Genomic DNA, 17,258 nt, shown 5'->3' on the forward strand with positions numbered 1-17,258 from the left:
CTCTCAGATCCATTCGCATGGGCTCTGTCAGGCGTGAATGGCGCGGGCCGGCCAGGGCGGACGTGCCTTTGTGTCGGGAGTGCGGTTGGCCCCAGGATTCAGCCCAAATGCGCACAAGTCAGTGGAGACACGGGTGCATGCAAGTGGCGCTGGCTGCAGCGGTGTGCTTGGTGCAGGCGGGCGCTGTGCGCTGCCTGCGGGCAGGGAAGGCCATGACTGCAGCACTTGCAGGTCAGCCTTGGGCAGCGTGAGCTGGTCCCTGGTGGGGTGCCAGGGCAGCACGGGGCCGGGCGCCCTCTTCTCCATGCCCTGAGCCTCCATGCATGAAAGATGACAGAAACGCAAATCTGTGCCCCGCCGTGCTCCCCCCGTCCCTGGCTCTGGTTGCGGAGGAAGCTCCAAATCTTTCTGTTTGGCCTTTCCTTTCAGCTGTGGAGGGGGCACACTGGCGATGGGACTGGGAGCCCGTCACCTCCGCACGGGGCAGAGCTGGGAGCCAGAGAAGGGCTGGAGGGAGGGAAATTGAGGCAGAGGACAAAGCAGAGCTTGGGCTGAGGGAAAAAAATCACCTTTCATGGACCAAAGAGGCGCGCAGCGGGGGAGAGAAGGGAGGCAGAAATAATCACGTCTGACTTTGAACTTGCACCAGGAAGAAAACCCGAGAGGCTGACGACGCGATGGTTGCAGGGGCTGGAAATCAGCGCCCAGGCACCTGCGGGACGGGATCAGCCACGAGAGGAGGCAGCTTGGCTCTGCCTCAGCTTCCCGCTGGGTTCGGCTCTTGTGGGTTTCCCGTGGTGTCTCTTGGGCTGTGCCATGCTCACACCTGCCAGGTCACGACCACAGAGACCAGCCCCCGGCCCGGCTCCAATCAGGACCGCCTTGGCCAGTGCAGACACCAGGTGAAGGGCAGGTAACAGATTCATTTGCAATACATGATGCAGGGAGCAAATGTATGCCCAGTTAGTCCCAAGTCAGTCCACACACAGTTACTGTGATGTAACGCCAAGGTGGTCAACGGCCCCAAGCCCGGCCACACTAAGGCCCATGCACTGCTAGAGCTTTGGAAGAGGTACGAACCTCTTGCAGCCCCAGCAGAGCCTGCTAAGTCACCAGCTCCAGTAGACAGCACCGGCTCAACCATAGCTACCGCCCCCACTCTCCCCAAGGCACAATTCAAAGTGTTTGTTGTGGGAGACTCCATCCTGAGCGGGGCAGAGGGGGCAATTTGCTCAACCCTGGAAGACTGCTGCTTACCGGGACCCCATATCCGAGACATTGTGGAGAAGATCCCTAAACTCTTTCAGCCCACTGACAACTACCCTATGCTCCTTCTCCATGTGGTTTCCAATAAGAGGGCTCAGAGAAATCCCAGCCGGGTCATGAAGCACTGCAGGGATTTGGGAGCAGGACTAAAGGGTCTCGGGGCACAGGTGGTATTTTCCTTGATCCTCCCAGTTTTGGGCTACGGACTGAGGAGCGAGAGGAGGATCGAGGTAGTTAACCAATGACTGCGGCGCTGGTGTCATCTGGAAGGCTTCGACTTCCATGACCACAGTTTGCTGTTTTGTGAGACAGGCAGTGAGCTGCTGGGAAGGGATGACCTCCACCTCTCTCCACTGTGGAGGAGGCTCTTCTCAGCCAGACCGGCTGACCTGCTCCACCGGGCTTCAAACTAAGCCTGCCGAGGGATGGGGGGACTACTGCCACTGCTGGCCCTCTGAGCAACCCTTGCAAAGCTAGCAGGCCAAGGCACTTAAGGGAGCCCACCCCTGACTTCACCCATGACTGGACCATGGGTATAGATGGCTATACCCTGTACAGGAGGGATCAAGTGGATGAAAGAGGCAGGGGTGTAGCTCTCTATGTCAAGGAAAGTTACACGTCCCTGCAAGCTGACATTGGTGACCAAGGTAGACGGCTGGAGACCCGCTGGGTTAAAATCTGTTGGGAACACAGCACAGGGGACACAATGGTGGGAGTCTACTACAGACCTCCCACCCAAAGTCAAGAGCTGGACCAGGAGTTCGCCATGGAATTGCCTGAGGTTGCACGCTCCCGGTGCATGGTTGTCATGGGAGACTTCAACTACCCAGACATCTGGCGGGAAAAGTGCTTGGCCAAATCTGAGGAGTCACAAAGCTTTCTCTCATGCGTGGATGACCTCTATCTGACACAGGAAGTCTACAGGCCAATGAGAGGCAAAGCACTTCTTGACCTGGTGTTGGCAACCTGGGATGATGTAATCGGCAACCTAATGATTGAAGGGAAGGTGGGTGACAGTGACTATGAGCTGACCACTTTCACTATCCGCCATAAACCTGGCATGTCAGCAATACAGAAGTCCTTGACTCCAGGAAAGCTGACTTTGACAAGCTCATAAGGCTTGTCAGTGAGGCCCTAAAGGGTCACAACCAAAAGGGGAGAGGAGTTCAGGATGAGTGGTTGCTCCTAGAGGGAGCGATCCTCAATGCACAAGCTCAGTCTATCCCATCTCGGAGGAAAGGCAGGAAAAGGGCACAGCAGCCCCCTGGCTCTTCAGGGATCTAGCGGACCTCCTGTATCTAAAAAGACAGATCTACAAAGGATGGAAGATGGGATCCACCTCCAAGGAGGAATACTCTGCTCTGGTCCGGACCTGCAGGGAGCAAACCAGGAAAGCCAGGGCTGCTACTGAACTCCAACTAGCTTTGAATATGAAGGACAATAAAAAATCCTTTTTCAGATATGTGAGGAGCAGGAGGAAAAGCAAGGGCAACATTGGACCCCTGCTAAATCAGATGGGACAACTGATAACCAATGCCCAGGAAAAAGCCAACCTGCTTAATGGATATTTTGATTCAGACTTTCACCAGTCGCATGGGACGCCCCTGCCCATTACAGGACAGGGAGACCCAGGTGAGGGTCATTCCTTACCCTCCATCAATGCTGACCTCGTGAAGGAACACCTTGAGATGCTGGATACCTTCAAGTCAGCCAGCCCTGTCAATTTACACCCCAGGGTACTCAAGGAGCTGATAAGCATCATAGCCCAGCCCCTGGCATGGATCTTTGAGAACTCCTGGCACTCTGGTGAAGTGTCCGAAGACTGGAAGAAGGCCAATGTGGTTCCTATCTTCAAGAAAGGGAGGTAAGTGGATCCGGCAAACTACAGTCCCATCAGCCTGACCTCTATCCCGGGGTAAGGTCTTAGAAAAGATTATCAAAGACACCATTATTAACAAACTGGCTGATGGCAACATCCTGAGGGATAGCCGGTATGGCTTTGTCATGGGTAGGTCTTGACCAATCTCATGTCCTTTGATGACCAGGTGACCTATCACCTGGACAAGGGAGAAGAGATTGATGTCATATATCTTGTCTTTAAAAAAGTCTTTGATCTGGTATCCCACGATCACCCCTAACAAAACTGGCTAATTACAGCCCTGGCCTCACTATGATCCACTGGCTGGGGAATTGGCTCCATGGTCGGACCTAGATGGCAGTGGTTGATGGAAGCCAATTGTCATGGTGCCCTGTGGCCAGTGTGGTCCCCCAAGGCTCTGTCCTTGGTCCCATATCGTTCCATCTCTTCATTAATGATATGGACTTTGGCATCAGAAGCAGACTGGCCAAGTTCATGGATGACACCAAACTTAGGGGTAAAGCATCCACACCTGAGGACAGAGGGGTGATCCAGGCTGACCTTGACAGGCTCAGGCAATGAGCAGATGAGAACCTGATGGTGTTTAACACTGAAAAATGCAAGGTTTTCCATGTTGGGAAGAAAAACCCGCGGCATGCTTATAGGCTCGGCAGTGCTACGCTGGCTTGCACTACAGACAAAAGGGACTTGGGGGTCATGATTGACCACAAGATGAACATGAACCTTCAATGTGATGCTGCAGCTAGTAAAGCGAGCAAAACCCTGGCTTGCATGCATAGAAGCTTCTCAAGCAAATCCCAGGATGTCAGTTTGCCATTGTACTCGACCTTGGTGAGGCCACAGCTGGAGTACTGCATTCAGTTTTGGGCTCCACAATTCAAGAAGGATGTGGAGAAGCTTGAGAGAGTTTAGAGGAGAGCCACACACATGATCAGAGGTCAGGAAAACAGACCTTATGCTGGGAGGGTGAGAGCTATGGGACTCTTCAGCTTGGAAAAGAGCAGGCTCAGGTGTGTTCAGATGGCCACCTATAAGTTTATCAGGGGTGTTCACCAGGATCTGGGGGAACATTTGTTCATCAGAGTGCCCCAAGGGATGACAAAGTTGAATGATCACAAACTCCTCCATGACCTTTTCAGGCTGGAAATAAGGAAGAACTTCTTTACTGTCCAAGCTCCCAAGGTCTGGAACAGACTGCCGCTGGAGGTGGTTCAAGCACCTACTTTGAACACGTTCAAGAGACATTTGGATATTTATCTTGCTGGGATCCTATGACCCCTGCTGACTTGTTGCCCCTGTGGCAGGGGGCTGGACTCGATGATCTTCTGAGGTCTCTTCCATCCCTAATGTCTCTGAAATCTATGAAATCTATGAACTTATGGCAGAATGAGTTACTGCACAGTAAATGCACCTGTAGATGCACCCATGGTGTCACAGCCAAGCCTACCCAAGGGCCGTCTTACAGATCCACTGGTGCTGTGGGGCGCAGTTGGCATCATTTCCTGTTTCAGCAGGTGGTGGGTCCATGTGAGCGCAGTCTTCTGTCCCTCTGACACGTGAATCCCAGTTGTCCAACTGGCCTTGTCTCCAAACCTTTACAATAAAGCCTCATGTTACCCTGCCTTCCTTTGTGTGGCTCCCTACTTGTGAAGGGCTGCCAAAATCCCTGCTCACGGTGTGGGTGGTGGTGGAGGGAGGTGGGGGGGTGCAGGATGCACAAATCAAACCCCAAGTGTAGGCAGGGACCAAGTGCAAGGGTGGTGCTGGGAGGTTGAGGGGGAGGGTGAATAAACTTTTTACAAAGGAAAGGGCTTTTGCTTCCGGGAGAACAAAGAGGGGGAGCTGGGCCTGAGCAGTTGCTAATTGACTTCTTTCAAATGTAAAACCTTCCCCTGCTCCTACCCTGGGTGCAGTATTGCTGCTTTTCCTAGGCAGGGGTGGGTGGGAGGGTGGGGGGGGGTTGGATTGGGTGCTCAGTTTTTGGGGTGCAGTCTTCCTGGCAAAGCTACCCAAAGGGGTGCCTGCCCCTCACAAGTCTGGCTTGCCAGGATCCCTGCACACTGGCATCGCACCTCCCATCCCCCCAACCACCCAAGCACTTTGCAAAGCCACCCAAAGGGGCTGCCCCCAACAAGTCTTTTGGCGCCGTTTTTGTACACTGTTGTGGTGCTCTTTTTGGACATGGTTTTGGCACTCTTTTCCAGCCCGGCGCCAGCATGTGTGGAGTAATGTTTACACCGCAACAAGGCGGGCAGGGGGCTTTTTCTGCCCCGCTCAAGGCCTATAAATCGTGGGAGCAGTTGTCGGGATGCGCGTATGCTGTATTGATGAGAGAGGTTTGATGCACATGAGAGTGGACGCACCCCAGAGGTAGAAGGACTCAGCCCAGCGGGGAGAGCTGCCCCGGGGCACGGGAAGGCGAATGCAGCGGTTGAGAAGGGGGCACGCTGGAGTCGGGTGCAGTGCAGCGGTCGAGTGCAGGACGAGGGCTGCTTTGGGATGTGGAGTTGCAAGAGGACATCCAGTTCTGGGCACCGCATTTGAACAAGGATAAGGATAAGCTTGAGAGAGTCGAGAGAAAAGCCACCCAAAGGATCAGAGTCTTACATGGCAAGCCATACGAGGAAAGGCTGAGGGACCTGGGACTCTTCAGCCTGAGGAAAGGAAGGTCGAGTGGGGACCTGGTAGCAGCTTACCGCTACACTAGCGGGGTACATCTGGGCAACTGTTCACCAGGACACCCGAGGGGAAAGCCAGTATAATGCCCACTAACTCCTGGAAGATCAATTCCGGCTCAACATCAGGAAAAACTCCTTCACAGGCAGGGTGTCCAGACTGTGGAAGAAGCTCCCTCCAGAGGTGGTGCAATCGCCGACCCTGGAAACCTTCAAGAGACTGGACAGCACCTTGCTGGGGTCACCTGGCCCATGGGTGTCTTTCCTGCGTGGTGCAAGGGGCTGGACCCTATACTCTTCCAAGGGCCCTTCCAGCCCCTATAACCTGTAAATCTTCATCACTGTCCTGGAAGGTGACACAGAGTGAATCCTCAGCACGCTGGGTGATGACACCAAGCAGAGGGGAGTAGTAGGTAGGCTGAAGGGTAGGGCTAGGATTCAGAGTGACCTAGAGAAACTTGGGCTGGATTTCTGCAGACCTGCTGTGCAGCCAGCAAGCCCTGAGCCTGTCCCGGTTGCTCTGTGCTAAGTGCAGGATTTTGCTCTAGTTGAACCTTCAGATTTCTTTTGGCCTAATCACAACTCTGCACTGTGGTGAAAAGAAGCAGGCACTGCTGGGATTTGAACCCAGGACCCCCTGTTTACAAGACAGGTGCTTTAACCATTTAAGCCACAGTGCCCACACTGAAGGACTTCCCCCTCTGTAATAAACTAGAATTTATTATGGTCCCATAAGTTGGTCCTTTGAAGCCAACACATACACACAAATTAACAGAGTACATCTGAATGGGCAGGGCTACTCAGCATTTCCAGATTATACCCTCTTGGGCCCCAAACTCAGCACAGACACGGAGCCTGTCTGAACCAGCTGGGTCAATCAGCATTTACAGGCTGACGCCCTCAAAGGCTCCAAACTCAAAACCCCCCTCCCTCCCCCCGTAATCTCATCATAGTTGTGGTAGTAACTCCCTTGATGAGCAGACCTCACAGGAATTTTTGGTGTTTGGGTCAGGTAAAAGAAGCGTTGCTGCAGAGCAAATGGGGAGGTTGAGGAGTAGGAAGAGTAAATGAGGTTCAGAGAGAGTATGGCAACCAGCTTGACCATAGAAGTGATTTTATTGGCAGGTATAGGACACTGATGATGATACTAGTAGTAATAGCTTTGCAAGGAAAAACACGATATGATATAGTTTTAACTGGGTATTTGGGGGTGTTAGCTCAAGTGTGATCTGCAAAAGTCAGGTTTAGAAAGCTGTACCTGGAGTAAGAGACATCAGCAAAAGTCAGGTCTGTGCCTGGATTAAGAGACAGAGAGAAAGTTGGGATCTTACCTGTCAGCAAGGCTTGAAGTGGTCAAGGTTCCCGTGTGTTTGTTGGAGCTTGCAGACGGGCAGCGCCCTCAGCATGACCAGTGAAGGTATTCAGGCAGGAAAGGAGGAGGTGAAGTCCCAGTGGAGCTGGGGCAGCATTTTGGATCCAAGGCCCAGCACAGAGACTGGAGCTTGGGAGGGGTTTTTGTAGGGAAATAACAATGGCTCAAGGGAGAGCAGTGGAGGCTTATGGGTAAATGATGGCTCTTATGCTGGATCATAGGAACTGACTTCAGGGAGACACTGAGAGGAGGCAAACTGCTTCTCGGCCTCTCGTTGGCTCAGGTCAAGTGTAGCCTGTGCTTACCTAGGGGATATACCATGATCACCACAGGGGTTTCCTAGTCGTGCCTAGGGAAGACCACTCTGCTGGCATGGGATAGTACCTGTGTTGGTAAGCCATAGTTAACCTGGGCTTTATTCCCACCTTATGGAACTGGGAGACTCCTGCCTAGCTTGCTCCTGGGGCCTTATGGATATGGGGAAGCAAAACTTGGTGGCATCCAAACCTAAATCCTCTGGGCTTGGGCCTGCAAGTAGGATGCCAGTCAAAGGTTTTGGAAACATCTGAAGCACCAGATCGGGGGGTGGAGGATTTTGTTGGTAGTAGGGCCAATTATGGTTCTGGACTGACTAGCAGATTTGAAACTGATTTGGCTGATTTGTCTTGGAACATGGAAAAATTTAAATAAAAAAATAAATAAATCTCCCTCCTCTTTACCTTGGGCCAGGGAAAGATTCCTGCAAGACATGCTCAGTTGGGACATGCTCAGTTGGGATGTCTTCACCTGTCTCCCAAAGGTAAGCGTGTGTTCTCTTCTAGGTTGGTGGATCTCCTCCGGCGCGCTTTAAACTAGGCTCGTTGGGGGGAGGGGATGATGAGGCCGGGGGAAGCCATGGACCACCAAACCATGTGGCACCCACAAGGACAGCCTAGCCTGAAGAAGGAGAACATTGGGAACCTGCAAGCCATGGGGTGGCCAGTAGTACTGCACAGGTAAGCAATAATCAGGTAAGCAATAATAGGCTCTTTGGGCATCAGAGCTAGGGGTCAAAAAAGGTGCCAGTCACAGGGCTCAAGTGCCTATACACTAATGCTAGGAGCATGGGGAGCAAGCAGGATGAACTGGCGCTCCTGCTTGCACAAAACACCTACGATTAGTAGGGCTAACAGAAACCTGGTGGGATTCTTCCCATGACTGGGAGGTACACACTGAGGGTTATAAGCTGTACAGAAAGGATAGAGTGGGGAAGAGAGGGGGAGGGGTTGCTCTCTATGTTAATGAGCGATATACATCGACCCTTATCAAAATGGAATCGGAGGAGGAGAAAGTAGAAGGATTGTGGGTTAGGTTACATGGAAGTCAAGGAGAAAGGGATTTGGTGGTAGGGGTCTGCTACAGACCCCCACACCAAGGGGAAGAACTAGATTTGGGGCTCCTGAGGCAGCTCTCGGAGACCATAAAAGCTAAGGAGGTGGTAGTCATGGGGGACCTAAACTACCCAGACATCTGCTGGGAGACGCAGACAGCAAAGTCCCACCGTTCATGCAGGTTCCTGTCCTGCATACAGGACCTCCACCTGTCACAGGAGGTACACGATTCCACTAGGGGGAATGCCTTACTGGATCTGGTATTGGCAACGGGGGATGACATGGTAGGGGACCTCCAGATCGGTAGCCACCTGGGGACAGTGATCACCTAATAATAGAATTCATCATAAGATGTCTGTGCGGGCCGGGAGCAATCCGGGCCCTTTTGTGCACGCGGGCTGTGGCCAGCAGCCCTGGCACGTGGGGTCGGAGAAGACAGGGGGCAAGCTAGAATTAGTCACGGATGCGTAGTGGTTGATTTAAAGATTGCTTACTTACACCAAAGGTGGTCGTGGTGTAGGCTGGACAGTTTTCCAGGTACAGCTCCGCTTAAATGCTTGTTAAAGGACTACGACAAATTCGTTCTCTCCCACGGAGTTGTTGAAGCTCTGTGGGTTCGGTAGTTTCTCGTGCAGGAAGGGATACGTCTAGGAATCTATCAGTGATGGGGAGAGGCCAGAGGCTGTTCAGGCCTCTGTTGCCTTTTAAGAAATGCGTTGGGTCCGTGAGGATCCACAGCGCTTAGAGATCTTCACGCAAGGTGAAGGCTTCTCTCTCACTCCGATTTCTCTCCAGCTCGAACTCCAATTTCTCTCCAACTTGGGCGGAAACCACCCAAGCTCTTTATACGGCTAGCAAGCCAATCGCTAGCTGCCACGTGTGCATAATTTAATGTGAACCAGTAATGTGGCTCGAATTTGAATACAAATGGCGGAAACTCTTTGCACCAAGCATTTCCTAGATGCAAAAAGAAATGCACCATGCAAAGAAAGCTACAAATTGGCGGGAAATTCTCCGTTGCACCGGGGTTCTCTTCTGCAGCAGAAAACTCCACCATGCAAAGAAGCTGCAATTTAGCGGGAAAATAATTTAGCAGTGCCGAAGCACACACAAATAAAAAATCACAACTTTGGGTTGTGACAACGTCGAGTGGGTAAGGTAACTAGTAGGGTGAAAGTGCTAGACTTTAGGAAAGCTGATTTCAATGAACTCAGGCAATTAGTCAAGGACGCACTGCAGAGTAGGAGTTTTGAAGTGATGGGAGCCCAAGAAGGGGGCTGTGCCTTAAGGAAACGATCTTTCGGGCACAGAGGTAGATGATCCCGATGCGAGGAAAAAGAGGGAAAGGGGCCAGGAGGCTTCCTTCGCTGACCAGAGAAATCCAGGGCAGCCTAAGGGCCAAAAGGGGGGCACATAAAAAGTGCAAACAGGGAGAGATTACCAAAGAGGAGTATACCTCCTTTACTCTCGCTTGTAGGGAGGCAGTTAGATGGGCCAAAGCCACCATGGAGCTGAGGATGGCATCCCAAGTAAAGGATAAGAAAAAATTGTTTTTTAGATATATAGGGAGTAAAAGGAAGGCCCAGGGAGGAATAGGACCCCTGCTAAATGAGCAGAAGCAATTGGTGATGGACAGGGCGGACAAGGCTGAACTCCTCAATGAGTTCTTTGCCTCAGTGTTCCTAAGCGAGGGGCATGACAAGTCTCTCACTGCGGTTGTAGAGAGGCAGTAGCAGGGCGCCAGACTGCCATGCGTAGACCCTGAGATGGTGCAGAGCCACTTGGAAGAACTGGATGCCTTTAAGTCGGCAGGCCCAGATGAGCTCCATCCGAGGTTACTGAAGCCACTGGCGGGAATATTTGAATGCTCGTGGTGCAAGGGCCAGGTCCCAGAGGACTGGAAAAGGGCCAATGTGGTCCCCATTTTCAAGAAGGGGAGGAAGGAGGACCCGGGCAAGTAGAGGCCAGTCAGTCTCACCTCCATCCTTGGCAAAGTCTTTGAAAAAATTATCAAGGCTCACATTTGTGAGAGCCCGGCAGGAAAAATTATGCTGAGGGGAAACCAGCACGGGTTCGTGGCAGGCAGATTATGCCTGACTAATGTAGTCTCTTTTTATGACCAGGTTACAAAATGCCTGGACACAGGAGTAGGGGTGGATGTCGTATACTTAGACTTCAGGAAGGCCTTCGATACAGTATCCCATCCCATACTGGTGAACAAGTTAAGAGGCTGTGACTTGGATGACTACACAGTCCAGTGGGTGGCGAATTGGCTGGAGGGTCGCACCCAGAGTGTTGTGGTGGATGGGTCGGTATCGACCTAGAAGGTTGTGGGCAGTGGGGTCCCGCAGGGCTCGGTCCTTGGACCGATACTCTTCAATGTCTTCATCAGCGACTTGGATGAGGGAGTGAAGTGTACTCTGTCTAAGTTTGCAGATGACACAAAACTGTGGGGAGAAGTGGACACGCCGGAGGGCAGGGAATAACTACAAGCAGACCTGGACAGGTTGGACAAGTGGGCAGAAAACAACAGAATGCAATTCAACAAGGAGAAATGCAAAGTGCTGCACCTAGGGAGGAAAAATGAGAAGGGCAACTCGTATGGTCAAGGGGCTGCAGACCAAGCCCTACGAGGAGAGACTAGAGAAACGACCTTTTCAGCCTCCGCAAGAGAAGGTTGAGAGGCGACCTTGTGGCTGCCTTTGAGTTCATCACGGGGGCACAGAAGGGAATTGGTGAGTATTTATTCACCAAGGCACCCCCGGGGGTTACAAGAAACAATGGCCACAAGCTAGCAGAGAGCAGATTTAGACTGGACATTAGGAAGAACTTCTTCACAGCTAGAGTGGCCAAGGTCTGGAATGGGCTCCCAAGGGAGGTGGTGCTCTCCCCTACCCTGGGGGTCTTCAAGAGGAGGTTAGATGAGCATCTAGCTGGGGTCATCTAGACCCAGCACTATTTTCTGTCTTTGCAGGGGGTCAGACTCGATGATCTATTGAGGTCCCTTCCGACCATAGCATCTATGAATCTATGAATCTAGGAATAAGAATCAGCACAGAAAAAGGAAAAGGAGCAGCCTGTGGCACAGACACCACCCATGCAGACATCTACTATGTCCATTCAGCCTCTCTTGGGCGCCCACATTCCCAGATGCTTTCAATCACTGCAGGATCCCCTCAGCACCCAGCCCAGGAAAAGATGGAGTCACATGGAAAGCAGGAGCTCAGAAAGGGATTTGGGGTCCTTGTCGAAGCAAAGACAAAACACAACCACACCAAAGGTAGCCCAAGTACATTTTCCCTCTTTTCCAGGGCAGGCTGTTTCTTGCAGTTCTGGGCAGTGCTTAGCAATCAGCTTTGGACCAGGAGATTGAAAAGCACCCAAAACCTTTGACCTATATCTCCTTGGAGTGAAGGGGGGGGGGGTCCCAGTGGCCTTTTCTTCTCCAAGGCTGCCACAAGCAGCTGGTCTTATCAAGCACTGGTGGTTCAATGGTAGAATTCCTGCTCCCCCTGCAGGGGACCTGGGTTCAATCCCTAGCCAGGTCAGATATGGCTTGAGTGAACACTTTCCCTACTATAGGGCCATTGGGTAGTCTTTGAGGAAAATGCTTTGCTCCAACTTTTCCTAATCCAAAGAGGGGAAAAAATTCTTATATAATAAAAGCCTTGTTTGTGTGTATCTGTCTGTCTGTAGTGTTCTGTGCCAACCACGCATGCACGAGTGCGGTTGCTGGCACAACTTTGCGCCACTGCTCAGGGGAGTTGGAGGTGAGGGACCCACTGTACCCCCTGACAGCAGTCGGCAGGGAGGGGATGGGGTGGGGGATGTCACTGTGGCAGTGCTCCCCCCACCACCATCGACAGATTAATGCAGAGGCTGGGCAGGACCCCGGGGGCCTTTGCAATTCAGGTCCCGGGATCCTCCCCAGCAGGGAAGGGAAAGCCGCAGTTTTAATCTCCTGCCCATGTTTGGCGCCAAGTTTAAAACTTCAGCTTTCACGTTTGCTTCCCTGGGAGCTGTAAGTACCCACGCCATGGGGCTGGGAGCAGTGGGGGCAAGGCTGGGGCCAGGCTGGGAGAGCCGTGCCCCACCTGCTGGGGGGGAGGGGTTGGGGCTGGGCTGGTGGCACTGGGAGGGCCTTGGGGGCTACAGCCCCTAAAAATTCATGTTAGCCACACCCCCCTGCAGCTGAGCTACCACTCCCAGTACCACCCCCCTCCCCCACCGCAGAGATATGATGCACCTGGCATCTGTAGGGTTACACGGGGGGTGGGGGGGGCTACCTCTGTGTGATCAAGAGTGCGGGAAGGGGAGCCTGTAAGGGGCAAGTCTGTGTGTGTGTGTGTGCGTGTGCGTGTGTGTGTGCGTGTGCGTGTGTGTGTGTGTGTGTGTAAGGGGGTTGTGCATGGCCAGACACGGAGTAGCGGCAATGCAGGGGAGTGGGTGGTGGTGTGCCGTCACTGCCATCCTCCCATCATAAAACAGATCTTCCAAAATAAAGATGGCAGAATAAGTCACCATATTTTTGACATTACCGATTCTTTTTTGCAACTTCTGCATTTATCTTATGATTCATATGCAAATATACACACAACTACAAGGGCTAATATTGTGTGGCAGCATGAACAAACAGCACACGGCACCCCAGAGTGCCCAATCACCCCGGCTCAGACTTACTTCTTTAGATTATTTCAACACTTCAAAAGGTATTGAAGGTGCAGCACTTCAAAGGGGATGTGACTAGCCTTGAGAGGGTCCAGAGGAGGGCACCTGCTTGGTGAGAAGGCAGCAGGACAGGCCGTTGAGGAGAGACTGAGGGACCTGAACCTGTTCAGTCTCAGCAAGAGGAGGCTGAGGGGGGACCTGGTAGCCATCTATAAACTCACCAGGGGGGACCAGCGGGGAATGGGAGAGATCCTGTTCCCCCGAGTGCCCCCCGGGGTAACAAGGAAAAATGGCCACAAATTCTTAGAATATAAATTCAGGCTAGACATCAGGAGGTGCTACTTCAGTGCCAGGTCAGTCAGGATCTGGAGCCAGCTTCCCAGGGAAGTGGTCCTTGCTCCTACCTTGGACAAATTCAAGAGGAGGTTGGATGCTCACCTGTCTGGGGTCTTGTGAACCCAGCATTCATTCCTGCCTGTGGCAGGGGGTCAGGCGAGATGAACTGATCAGGTCCCTCCTGACCCTAGCTACTATGAAACTATGAAACAGGATGGAGAGCATGCTACAGATACAAAGATGAACATAGGTGCAGCCTTTGCCCCATGCCTTGCCCCGCAGGGAAAATGGATAGTGCAAGAAAAAGAAACCCCATATATTTAATACCTTAATTCTATTTCAGTCTGCAGAAAAAGGTGAGCTGTCCATGGAGAAATGCATTCAGCAGGAAGAGAAGGGGAAAGAATGAGAGGGAAGTTCAAAGCATGCTGGACATTAAATCCTACATTTCAGTTCAAAATCAAGTGGAGCCACAATAGAGCTCTTATGATGATACTAGAAGTAATAGCCTTGCAAGGAAAAACAAACGAGACAGTTACAATAGTACACAGTTTCACCTGGGTATTTGGGGAACTTTAGCTCAAGTTTGATCTGCAAAAGTCAGGTTTAGAAAGCTGTGCCTCGAGTAAGAGACATCAGCAAAAGTCAGGTCTGTGCCTGGATTAGGAGACAGAGAGAAAGTTGGGATCTTACCTGTCAGCAAGGCTTGAAGTGGTCAAGGTTCCCGTGTGTTTGTTGGAGCTTGCAGACGGGCAGTGCCCTCAGCATGACCAGTGAAGGTATCCAGTCAGGAAACAAGAAGGTGAAGTCCCAGTGGAGCTAGGGTCCAAGGCCCAGAACAGAGACTGGAGTTTGGGTAGAGGTTTTTGTAGGGAAATAACAATGGTTCAAGGGAGAGCACTGGGTTTGCTTATGGGTAAACGATGGTTCTTATGCTGGATAATAGGAACTGGCTGCAGGGAGACACTGAGAGGAGGCAAACTGCTTCTCGGCCTCCTGTTGGCTCAGGTCAAGTGTAGCCTGTGCTTACCTAGGGGATATACCATGATCACCACAGTGGCTTCCTAGTCATGCCCAGGGAAGACTGCTTTACTGGCATGGGATAGTACCTGTGTAGGTAAGGCATAGTTAACCTGGGCTTTATGCCCACCTTATGGAACTGGGAGACTCCTCCCTAGCTTACTCCTGTGGCCTTATGGATATGGGGAAGCAAAACTTGGTGGCGTCCAAACCTAAATCCTCTGGGCTTGGGCCTGCAAGTAGGATGCCAGCCAAAGGTTTTGGGGACATCTGAAGCCCCAGATGGGGGTGGAGGATGTTTGCTGGTGTGGTGGGCCAGTAGGGGGAGGTCCTGCATTGAGCCTCTGACCTCACCATGCCCGTCCACCTTCCGCACTCCATGTGTCTCTCCAGGGGCGCCTATGCCCTGGCAAACCCCCTTTCGAGACCCACCGCAGAATCCAGGGATAATGTGTGCTGCCACCACCCCATGAAGGGACTGTCTGGGGCCTGTGTCTTCAGGGAAATACAGGCCTAATAGTCCTATGAGTACTTGACCCCATACAAGAACTTGGGGAACTTCCTCAAGTTGGGGGCCAAGAAAGATACTCTCCCTTAGTCCTCAGACCCAAGGGGCCTCCTGGGCATAATTAAACCCACCCTTCAATAAGTCTCCTACACCAGTCACAAAGGAGAACTTTATTGGTTACAGAGGGTAGGGTTAGAATAGGGTACAGGGCAGAGCAATATCAGAGAAATCCCATACAGCAAACTCCTGTGGCTGGGTAGCCTTTGATCTCGCATCTGAGTTACTGCAAGCTATATATCTAGTTGGATCTCAGGTAGCTTACTCACAAGTATCATCCAGAGGCAGCTGGAGATTCCTTCTGGAGGCAAGTAGCTCCTTGATCATGACTTTTGAGAGAGAGAGCAAGTTTCAGATGGTACAGCTCTTCATTCCTGAGAATCCCTCATGGCTGCTGCCCCCCTCCTCCTGGGCAGTCCTTAACTTATATGGCCCTTGTGACCTCATTTACCTGGTCCAATGGAAGCCAGCACCTGTTGGCTGTCAGCCAACCAATTTGAAATACATCACTAGTTGCCAGGCAGACTCTAGCCCACCAGGAAGGAAGCCCCTCATCCAGGTATGTGATGCCAGTCACGTAGGCAGAGGGAGCAGGTTTCCCCCCTCCCTCAGGAATGTATCCAGCTCAGGTTACCCAAAGAGATAGGGTAAAGGTGTGTATCCTCTGCTGGGCCCATCCTAATCACAATTGTCACAGAGCAGAGTTTTTTTGGGAGAAACAAAGGTGGCTTTCTGCCACACTTCCCCCCTCCCCCTTAAAATCTTGGACAACTTAGCTTTACAGAGCTATGGGTACGAGCGTGTTTCATTTGGAAGGGTCACCTTTCACACCTAAAGAGAGATTACACAACACATAATATGGGCCATAACAATAATACACATAGAACATGAAAGCATGTTAAAGAACTCCCACACCAGAGGTCGGTCAGGTGGGTCTTAGTCTGTCCGACCCACTACCCAGAGTCTTTTCGTGACAGGGCATCCGCTATCACATTCTGCCTTTCTTTGATGTGTTCGACAGTGAAGTTGAACTCCTGAAGCTGCCAGGCCCATTGTTGAAGCTTGGTGTTGGTGTTTTGCATTGTCTGCAACCATGGCAGTGGGGCATGGTCCGACAGGACGGTGAACTGCTGCCTCCAGAAATAGGGCCTCAGCTTGTTCAGCACCCAGGTGATTGCCAAACACTCCTTCTCAATGGATGACAGGTTCTGCTCCCAAGGGATTAACTTCCAGTTTAAGTACACCATGAGGTGCCGTGTCTCTTGGTGCTCTTGCAGGAGTACAGCTCCTAGTCCTGAGTCGGAGGCATCAGTGGCTATGTAGAAGGGCTTATCATGGAGCGGTGCCTTCAGGATCGGTTGTTTGATCAGGGCAGCCTTGAGGGTGTCAAATACTTCCTGGCACCCCTGCTTCCAGACCACTGGATCAGGGCTGCCCTTCTTGGTCAGCTCATGTAGGGGAGCTGCTGTTGCTCCAAATCCAGGGACAAACCGCCTGTAATATCCAGTCAGGCCAAGGAAGGCTCCGACTTGCTTCTTGGTTTGAGGAGGCAGCCAGTCTTTGATGGCCTCGATTTTGTCCCACAAGGGAGCAATATGATTTCCACCCACATGATGTCCCAAATATACCACTTCAGATAGTGCCCACTGGCACATTTTGGACTTCACAGTAAGACCAGCTTGCTTGATCTTGCCTGACACGGTGGTTAGATGAATCAGGTGCGATTCAAAGTCCTGACTGAAGATGACGATGTCATCGATGTAAGCCATGGCAAACTGCTCACATCTTTCTAAGAGGTTATTAATCAGTCTTTGAAAAGATGCAGGAGAGTTGTGCATACCGAAAGGTAAAACTGTAAACTCCTATAGTCCCATGGGTGTAGTAAAGGCAGACTTGGCTATGGCATCCGGATCCAGTGCCATTTGCCAGAATCCTTTGGACAGATCAAGAGTAGAGATGACCTTGGCTGGGCCCAGGTGATCAAGTAAAGTGTCCATCTTGGGCATAGGGTAAACCTCACGGGTGGCAATAGCATTCAGCTTCCAGTAGTCCACACAGAACCGGATGGTCCCATCCTGCTTCCGGACGAGTACCACCGGGCTAGCTC

General features: G+C 51.9%; 1 non-coding gene across 1 annotated transcript; it reads right to left on the minus strand.

Moving 5' to 3' along the window:
* Window positions 1-6,426: 6,426 nt before the first annotated feature.
* TRNAT-UGU (transfer RNA threonine (anticodon UGU)) lies at window positions 6,427-6,500 on the minus strand. The gene has a single exon. It is a non-coding gene; the product is annotated as a tRNA-Thr (tRNA).
* Window positions 6,501-17,258: the final 10,758 nt, after the last annotated feature.

This window comes from Alligator mississippiensis, chromosome 2 (assembly GCF_030867095.1).
Source record: "Alligator mississippiensis isolate rAllMis1 chromosome 2, rAllMis1, whole genome shotgun sequence".
Lineage (NCBI taxonomy): Eukaryota > Metazoa > Chordata > Crocodylia > Alligatoridae > Alligator > Alligator mississippiensis.